Genomic DNA, 9,698 nt, shown 5'->3' on the forward strand with positions numbered 1-9,698 from the left:
GCTATTTGAAATCAGTGTATTCTCTATGCATATCTATCTTCTTGGTTTATCCTCTGCTGTTGTACATAAGGAGCTCCATTCAGGTGGTGATAGAATCTTTCTGAATAGCAGCCACTGTTGGTACCTGAAACATGAACCTCTGCACAGGTGAAAGTTCAAAGACAGGTAGATATATAAGCTACAACCACTGAAAAGAACAGATGGAATCCTCCATGACTAAATTAACCTATAAATTTTCTTACCAGAGCTTTGTGAGGGATCAAATGTATTTGTATTTTTTTTCTGAAAGATTTATGTGAAAAGCGCTATGGAAACTTTATCATATCTTTCCATCCACCCTACCTTTAATTAAGGAATGCTGTGCACCAGCTGTGTGATTAAAGCAAATTGATTAAAGCAAAAGGAAGACTGGATTAGAAAATCATTTTGAAAACATGGCCCTGTATGTAAAAAAAAAACCTTAACATGACCATGTGTGCTGCAGGAGTCTGGAGAAACACATACTAAAAGGACAACTTAATTCATTACACACCATATTCTCACCAGCTCATGTGTGGTTGCTTAAAGTTCCCTCATGCTGTGATTTCCTTTGTGAAGTTTTTTAGTGGGTCACAAGCACACAATTACCATTTAAAAAGCTATTACGAGAGAGAGGCCTGTTATTCGAGACAGGCCTACAGGAATAGTGTGATATTGTCTGGCATTGCTGGCAGAATTTTTAAACAGGAGGATGCATGCTACTCTTAGACATCTGACCTCATTCCTCTGTCCCAAAATGTTAACAGGCTATTTCCTGACTTTTAAGAATTCATCTAAGGAGTATTAATAAGGTCATCGATGGCCCAAGTCATGCAGTGAAAGTAACACACCACACATCCTACCAGTTAGTATTTCATTCTTAATATTTTTTTAACTTAAGTAGTACTATTAACATTGCAGCCTATCTCAGTGTTTTTCAATGAGAATGTGAACTTTATATCCTTCACTCAGTTTCTTGCATGCATGTCATGCAGCAGAATGCTCCTCACCCAGTGTCCCGTGCCTGTGTTTGTGTGGTGGCCAAATGCTGGAGGAAGCCTCAGCTTTGATATTGTTTGAAGAATTACTGGCACAGAAGGCCAACATCCTGAAATAAAGGACTCCATAAAACATGGGCTTTCTAATAAGGCAACCCAAAAGAATAACATTCAGTGAGTTACAATCTAAATGAAACAGACTGTTTTGACCCAAATGATAACAGACTTCATTAAAACTAATATAAATTCTTTTCCCTCATTTGCACTGATGGTCTAACTTATGTGATTGTTTTGAGCTAATAAGCCTCTTTATGCTTTATTATCGCTATAGCGGGAATAAATGTACAATTCAGTGTACAGTTCAGAGGAAAAGAATGTGCATGATAGGAACTTGGCCAAAATGGGGTGAACAGAACTGAAAGAATGCAGTCTACAGTGACTAATAAAAAACATTACTCATATTTCCACTGAGACACATGGGAAATACCTCGATGACGAAAACCAGAAGCACACTGCAGAGCAGAGATATCAGACCTCTTTACTCTCATCCTGAAAGCCAAGCTTTTTGAGATGAAGAATCCTGTGCAGAGCAGACCATGGAAAGTACTCTTTGCTTTTCCTGCTTTGTCACTATTTAATCAGCTCCATCTACCACACTGCAAATGTAGTTTGTCAATATAACATAGGAGTCATATGCCTAGTGCTTCAATACCCACCTCTAGTGGTTTTCTAGGCTATTTCACACAGCTCAAAGGGAGGCAGTAGGTGCAAGCCTCCAAATGTCATGACAACCTTGAGCTGAAGCATGCTGGGGTAACACACAGGACACATCCAACTACTCAGCAACCTTACCACCAGTGGAAAAAAGAGAAGTTCTGGAGCCTGGAACTTTCCCACACATAAACCAAGCTAATGATCCATTACTGCACTAAAAGTGGGAAGTTAGGTATTCAGAGAGAGAGAGAGAGGGGGGGGGGGGGGGGAGAAGAAGAAGAAGAAGAAGAAGAAGAAGAAGAGGAGGAGAAAGAAATAATTACTCTAAAATGCATTGCTAATCAACAAAGATGAATGAATGATAAAGATGCAGAAATATAGCTGAAGAAGATTCTAGGTGCGTAACTTCAGTGTACTGTAGTAAGACCTGCAGAGATATTCAAAACTGCAGTAAAGTACACATAGTTTCCAGATAAACATGACGTGTCGCACAGAGGTGCTTCATCAGCTGTGCAAGCAAAGTACTTATGAATTACTAGTAAGAGGAGCCAGGTTATATATGAAAAAGTGGATGTTTAAATCATTAAATCATAAAACATTCATATATATATATATATATATATATATATATATATATATATATATATATATATATATATACATACATACACACACACACACTCACACACACACGCGCGCACACACATATATAAAGATAGCGCAAAAGAGAGATAGATAGATAGATAGATAGATAGATAGATAGATAGATAGATAGATAGATAGATAGATAGATAGATAGATAGATAGATAGATAGATAGATAGATAGATAGATGTCATCAGAAGTAAAGATTTCTTGTTTCCATTGGCAAGGCATTTTACTGCTAATGGCCACTGCATTAGTAACATATCTATTGCATTGCCAGTTGTTGCTATGGCAGCAATGAAGTTTGGAAACTCAAGGACACACACACACATACACCACACATACCAATCTGAATAATTCACTGTGGACTGGGACATCCAAACCAAAGGCCAGATGCAGTTCCCCCAGGAACTGTGGTTTGAGATGTTCTGACTACACAGAATGGGAAAGAGGTTTTTGTGTCTATGTGTGTAAGAATAATGTTCCAAATTATGAAATGAAATAAGAAGATTAAACCTGTTAAATTAAATTTTATTAAATTCCTCTTGCAGTAGTACCTTATATTAACCTTTGTCAAAATAAAAAGCCAAAAACATTTCAGTATTTCAGTAATATTTCAATTCTTCTTCTAACACTTGGTCTGCAATAGCCCTGTTTACTTACTGGTGCACTTTAAAATTTTAAATTATTCTAAATAGATGAAGTCTACAGATAAAAGGAAGTCCCAGGATACAACCCAGAGGCTGAGGAGTCATGTGAAAGTAACACAGACATGGTGGAATACTGACCTGAGATCAGCAGAAAACTAAAGGTTCAGTCAACACAACAGCGATTTACAAGAAGCATCAAAAGCCTTTGAAAACTTCTTCCTTTATTTCTTTTCTCTCTGTTCTTTATTTATAAAGGATGAATTCATGAGTTATGACATGTCTGATTCAGAGTGATTTGATTTACTGTAACTCAGTTAAGTGCATAAGCTTTCTCAAGTCTGCATAAAGTTTTAATAATACAATTTCCAAATGCATTTATTTATTTATTAGGAGGAGGGTTACATAAAGTAGTCACCAGACTGGTTCATATTTTGTTAAGGAGGTAAGGACATTTAGCTTCCTTTAATTGTGCAGGACAAGAGTCAAGGTCTCTTTAAATGACTACAGACAACTGTAGAGGAACAAGGACGTGAAGGGAAGAACAGGTTAAAGGAGAGAGAGAGAGTTAGTGAATACAACAGAGGAAGAAGAGACAAAAAATTAATATAGTAATATATCTCCACGTGTTATAAAATAGTCCTGCATTCTAGTCTCATAGGCAAAACCTTTTTTATATATGTTGGCTGAAATATTTGTGGAAACTGTGAGATACAAGCCATCCACAAGAACACGGGACAACATCCATGTGTCAGTGGAAACAGAACTGGAAAGAAAAATGCATGTGAGATGCTGAGCACTAAACAACACACACACACACACACACACACACACACACACACACACACACACACATTAGCTCTTAATGATATTTTTTTCCTAAACTGGTCCTTAACCTCCAGGATCAAATGCATAATGGGAGTAAATTGGGGTTTAGTAGTGAACATCATGGTAGAAAATGTAAGTCAAAATATGACAGAGCTCCCTTTTGTTTCCTTTGGTTACTCTGAATAGCTTAGCAAGATCAAATTTCATTCATATACAATATCTCCCTTGTACCAATTGCAAAACTCAGAAACCACATTATTAGCCCTTAACATGCATTGAACAGCTTCTGACTGCAGTGGACCAACAGTACAAGAATAAAAAACAAAATAAAATAAAAACTAAGAATACTATGCTTCTTCTTTAATGTGGCAACAGTGGGTTCCCCTGTTTTTTTATTCCCCATGTTTTGATGCTGTTGGATAACTGTCCACTCCATGGAGCCTGCAGTGCAGTACTAACATATTTATGATGGACTCTAAGTTTTCCGTGCTTAACATGCACAGTGCTAATAGCCTCAGTGATACACCCAGTTCATCTAGAGAGAGAGAGAGAGAGAGAGAGAGAGAGAGAGAGAGAGAGAGAGAGAAGGAAGTAAGTAGAATGAGGCAGAAGTTTGGGATGTCACCAGTGGGCAGGGAGGCTCCATAGGGATTGGAGCAGCATGCCTCGTAGGACAAGGAGAGTCCAACTGGGATTTTTCAGCACCACAGCACCTGGACCAGCCTGAGACTAATAGAAGAAATGGAACAGAAGGGTCAGCTGAGTAAAAAAGCCCCACACAGGATTCACAGCTTTAAAATTCATTGCTGCATTTTTAAGAAACAGGGGGTCAACAGTCTCTAGCACACTTTAAGCTTCTGTTCTCTACACACAGATCCCAGTCCTAGGCCAAAAAGCCTTTTTAGTGGAGAATCAACATTAATAGCATGCCTTCTAACGGTTCACTTTATCTGTGCCTGGAAAAGGGGTAAGGCAGTGTAAGCTGCATATCATGCTAAAGATAAGATTCAGGAGTTACTGACATGGATGTTCCCAGGTGAGTTCTGACTCACTAAAAGTTGGCTCAGTACTTATGCATAACAACAAAAATGTATTAGCAAAAAAAACAAAAAAAACAAAAAAAAACAAACAAAAAAAACAATGTCCAGTATTGAATCACCTCCAGCAACACTCATTTGACTCCAGGAAACAGTGTAGGAAAGTATACCAGAGAAAGCGCCCTCTCACATTTCCAGCTTGGACTCCAGAAATGCTGTCGTGTGATGTGTGGGTGCATGATTTCAGCTGTGCACTAAGGTGAGGGGTAGACCAGAAGGTAGCACTCAACTTGAACAGCAATAACATAACTTAATAACCAAGTGAGAGAATCTAGCACAGACAAAACTTGCAAAGACTACTCTGCTCCAGGCCTGTAAATGTCTGCAAGCTCTTCTTATTTAGGATGATGAACATATTATTTTACAAAATTTGAATTAAACCCATATACACGTTTAGGAGCAGGGAAATCCAAAGACAGATATAAGGCCCACTTCGTTGCATTTTGTTTACACAGCACACTTATCAACAGCATAATTACAGCGCTTTTATTTTTGCGCCACCTACTGGTGTAATATTGGAACTGTCGCTATAATTTCAAGCGGTAGGTATTTACCAATATATATTGTTAAAGGCAATTTTACAAAAGCCAGTCGAAAAAAACAACAACATCTGAATGCAGCTGTGTTGGGAACTGACGATTTGGTTTAATTTTTCGTGCTTACTATTAACACCAGTAACCTGTATGACGCCCTGAAGCGTTGTAGATGGAAATTGTGCAATTCTAATAGTTTAATTTGAATGAGGCCTGAAATGTTATTATTTGCAATAATGTTATTATTTTAACGGTGGTCTATATCAATGAATCTTGATGTTCATAAGTCTGATTTGAGCAGCTTGTAACGGCCGCAGTGCCGCAGGTCGCGGAGCAGGACGCACAGACTCCCTCGACAGCGACAGACGTTTATTAACGGACGCATATAACAATGGCACTCACATACAACGTAAACGATGAACACAAGCGCAGGCACTGACAATGTGAAAACAGATATGAACAAAGGCAACGACCGACAGCGATGCACCCACCCACAGGGGTTTAAAGACGTAAACACAGGACAACACTAACTAGGCGTAGTTGTGCGCGGACATGTAGGCGTGACGACGATCAAGACGGACAAGAACCTCCCACTGCGCGCAGCGGGCCGTACCACGTGACCAGCGAAGTACATTAACAGATCTGTGTGTCATTCGGGAAAGGAGATAAAGTGGTGCAGTTTCATTTATTGTTTTAAGTGAATTTAATTTGTTCGAAATACGCAATTGTTTAATTTAATTGTAATTTTGCCGTTTCATCTTTATCGTGTCTTATATAACGCTAACACAAGCAATCCTGACCTTAAAAATTTCTGTTAGAGCTAGTTTTTCTTAATTAGCTTGATTTAAACATTTACCAGTTAGGCCCTTTCTGCAAGTTTTTTTTTTTACTTTTAAATATAGCAATTCACTTTAAAATATTTGTGCCAAATATAGTGTACATCTGTGATGGCCATGAAAGTGAACCGGACAGCAGCGGTGGTGGACCAGCGTGTCAATGAGAAAGACCGATCGCGTTAGTAAACACAAGAGACCAAGACCAAGTTTTCGCAAACACAAGTTTGCTACAAAGCTGACACGAGCACAGTTATTGTCCTGCAAAGGTGCTCACCAGAAATAACACCAAGTGTGTACTAACCCAGGACAACCGGTTCCACATACCTGTGAACGAAGACAGGAGACACTCCGCAAAGGATTTTACTCCCCTATCAACAAGTAGATTACTTTTGGTTATTTGCTGAACATTTTAGAATCAAAAATTTCAAATATCTCTGTAAAACTAAAACTTGCAAAGTTGCAAATTAGTTAAAACGTGAATAGCTAGTAAGATTAAATAAAAACAGTTCTTGTTGGTATACTTGATATATAACTACATATCCAGCAATAATGCCCCTGAACTATATACTTGATATATAACTACATATCCAGCAATAATGCCCCTGAACTAAAGAACAAGAATACAATATATTTTTGAGATGGATGTTAATCACAAGTCCATTTACACTAGATGAATGCACGAGGCATAACGGGGTCAAAGCTTGTGGGATTCAGAATTATTTACTTCCAACTGCTGAGCTACTTTTATAGTTATATAACTTTATATAGCTATATATACTATTACCTGTTATGCTGTGGAAGTTTTTACGTCTCCAATTTCTAAAATTAAATGAACTACATAAACTATACTGTTTAAAGGCAAAGTTATACTAAAGTCAAAATATGATAATTTTATTGGCCAAAGAAAATGTCAATGTGCCTACATTCACATCATAAGGCTTCATAAGAAGGTGATATTGGTTCCTCCACCCATATCTTCATGCCATTCCATGGATCACACTCCTCCAAAGTAGACAAGGTTGCTGTGATCTGCACTAAGCTGTGGTTGTCACACTATGAGAAAAGAGTTTAGAATGTGCAGAGGCACTAATTTGGGGTTTTGGTTTGGAAATGGGAATGGTTTCCTTAGTTCCAGCACTCATGGAGTGTCTTGGCCTCTAGTTACAAAAGGTTTAAAAACAGTGAGGTTCTAAGCCAGGTTTCATTTCATGCAAATCGGTCTCTAGTGCAGAGTAGCTAAATATTGAATAAGTCTATATGTTTTGGAGTCAGTATGCTTCTTATTTATACTAGTTTTTGTTGATATGCAATATTATTTTTTTCCACAGCTTCACTGGAGAAAAAGCCACAAAAGTGAGAATTCTTCATCATCACATTTATGATCTGAAACAGAAAACTTCAAAATGCATTTATTGCTTTTAGTAAAATATAATCAAAGTAATGTTGGAAGATGTATCCAAGATTTTTCAGGCCATAAAGATCAAATCAAGATGTTAGACAGACTCAAGGTGAAATAAGTATGTTTATTTGTCAAAAAATATATAGACAATGCCCTTCTCCCATGTGTAACAGCTTCTTTTAAAGGTTGTTTATGATATGGATGTTACTGAACTAGGAAGGATATGCTTTGTATTGTGATAAGAAATCTGACAAATGTCTGTGAGATGATGAGAATTACCATGTAGAATGCACATGTTTTGGTTCACTCTACATACAGATTTACCTAAATGAAATTTGTTATTTATGAGCTGCATAAATGGACTGACCTATATATATATATATATGACATCAATTCATATAGGTAGACATTCAGCTGTAAAGTACACAGTGACACAAATTAGTAAATATGTTTGTTTAGTACACATTCCAAATAAGTTCATCTTCAGGTCCATATTGTCCACTAGAAGCAAACAACTGTGTAGAATTGTAATAGACAAAGGGGTTGTTAGTGAAGGGGAAATTGAGAGTTAAATTGAATCTTCCTTAATAGTTATGATAGTGGCATCACACTGGGTTAATCTCATAATCATATTCATCATGATGAACATTATCTCTAGAGAGACAGAAAACTAGAGAGAGTAAGAGTAAGAAAACAAAGAGATATGGAATGTTTAGTATTTATTTTTGCTAACATTCTCAATTTATAAGCCCTATCTCAGTAAATTTATCTAACCTATATATAAACCTCACTGAAATGGAGACTTAACCATTTCCTTCTATAAACTGGACATGAAGGTCCCTGAATCTCAGAAGGGTTCTAATGAAAAATGTAAAACTGCAAACCTCATAGTCTGCATCTTTGTTTTACGGGAGTTGGGCACTATTGTTACAACATAGGCTAGGTTGAGCCATAGCAGAACTAGAGAGTTGTGGATTTAAATATTATTTGTTACGGGCGGCCATCCAGCGGGAGGGACACGCCCACTCCGGCTCAGGATCACAGCACACACCTGCCCCACTCCCAATCGCCGTCATATTAATCATACTCACCTGTTTCACATTTCATTCCCTCGTTATTTAAACCCACAGGAGCCGGAAGGCAGTGCTGCACATTAGTGGTCTTATCACTGAGTATATGACGGCGCTGCTTTACGGAGTTTGTTTGTTTGTTTGTTTGTTTGTTTGTTTGTTTGTTTGTTCGTTCGTTCGTTCGTTCTACTCTACGTGTATTCACTATGGACAATAAAGAGCACTTTCTATCAGTCGTCTCTCGTTCCCTGTGTCGCCACCGTCACAATTTGGAAAATATGATACAATCTTTTCGGAATACTGGATAAATCCCCTGAGTTTAGTAACATGTATATTTGGGTTGGCTCATTGTTTTTTCTCTAAACCTAACATCACTTTGAAATAATGTAGCATAGTGTTATGAATGTTTTATATAATTAAAAATTGGAATAATGAATGAAAATCAATATACACAACATACATATGGGAATATTCACTGGATACTTGTGGGTGTACATACATATAACTAAAACAAGCATTTGAAGGTTTTGTGTTGATCCAAGGTGCTTTAATTCTCCCAGAGATTAATTAATAGCTGATTACAGAGCTAATTAAATAAATAAAAACTAGAAAATGCAATAGGAAATTGCAACTTTACTTCATACCAGTAGAGGGCACCATTCACTAAGTGAATGTTTTATATCTTAAAAATTCTGGTGTGTTCAGATGTGACATATATGTGACAAACCTCTCCCTCTGATGTATACTGGAGGGTCTCTATGGACCAGCTGGGAAAAAAAAACCAAGCAGTCAATGCATTCATGTAATTTTCTATTAAAAAAAAAATGCACATTTTACTAGCATTATTTCCATGACTATAGTCACAAAGCCTACCATATACATTTGAAAGGAAATGTGCAGAGGGATGGGCTGTG

Source organism: Electrophorus electricus, chromosome 14 (genome assembly GCF_041902795.1).
Source record: "Electrophorus electricus isolate QZ-2024a chromosome 14, ASM4190279v1, whole genome shotgun sequence".
In the NCBI taxonomy this organism is placed as follows: Eukaryota; Metazoa; Chordata; class Actinopteri; order Gymnotiformes; family Gymnotidae; genus Electrophorus; species Electrophorus electricus.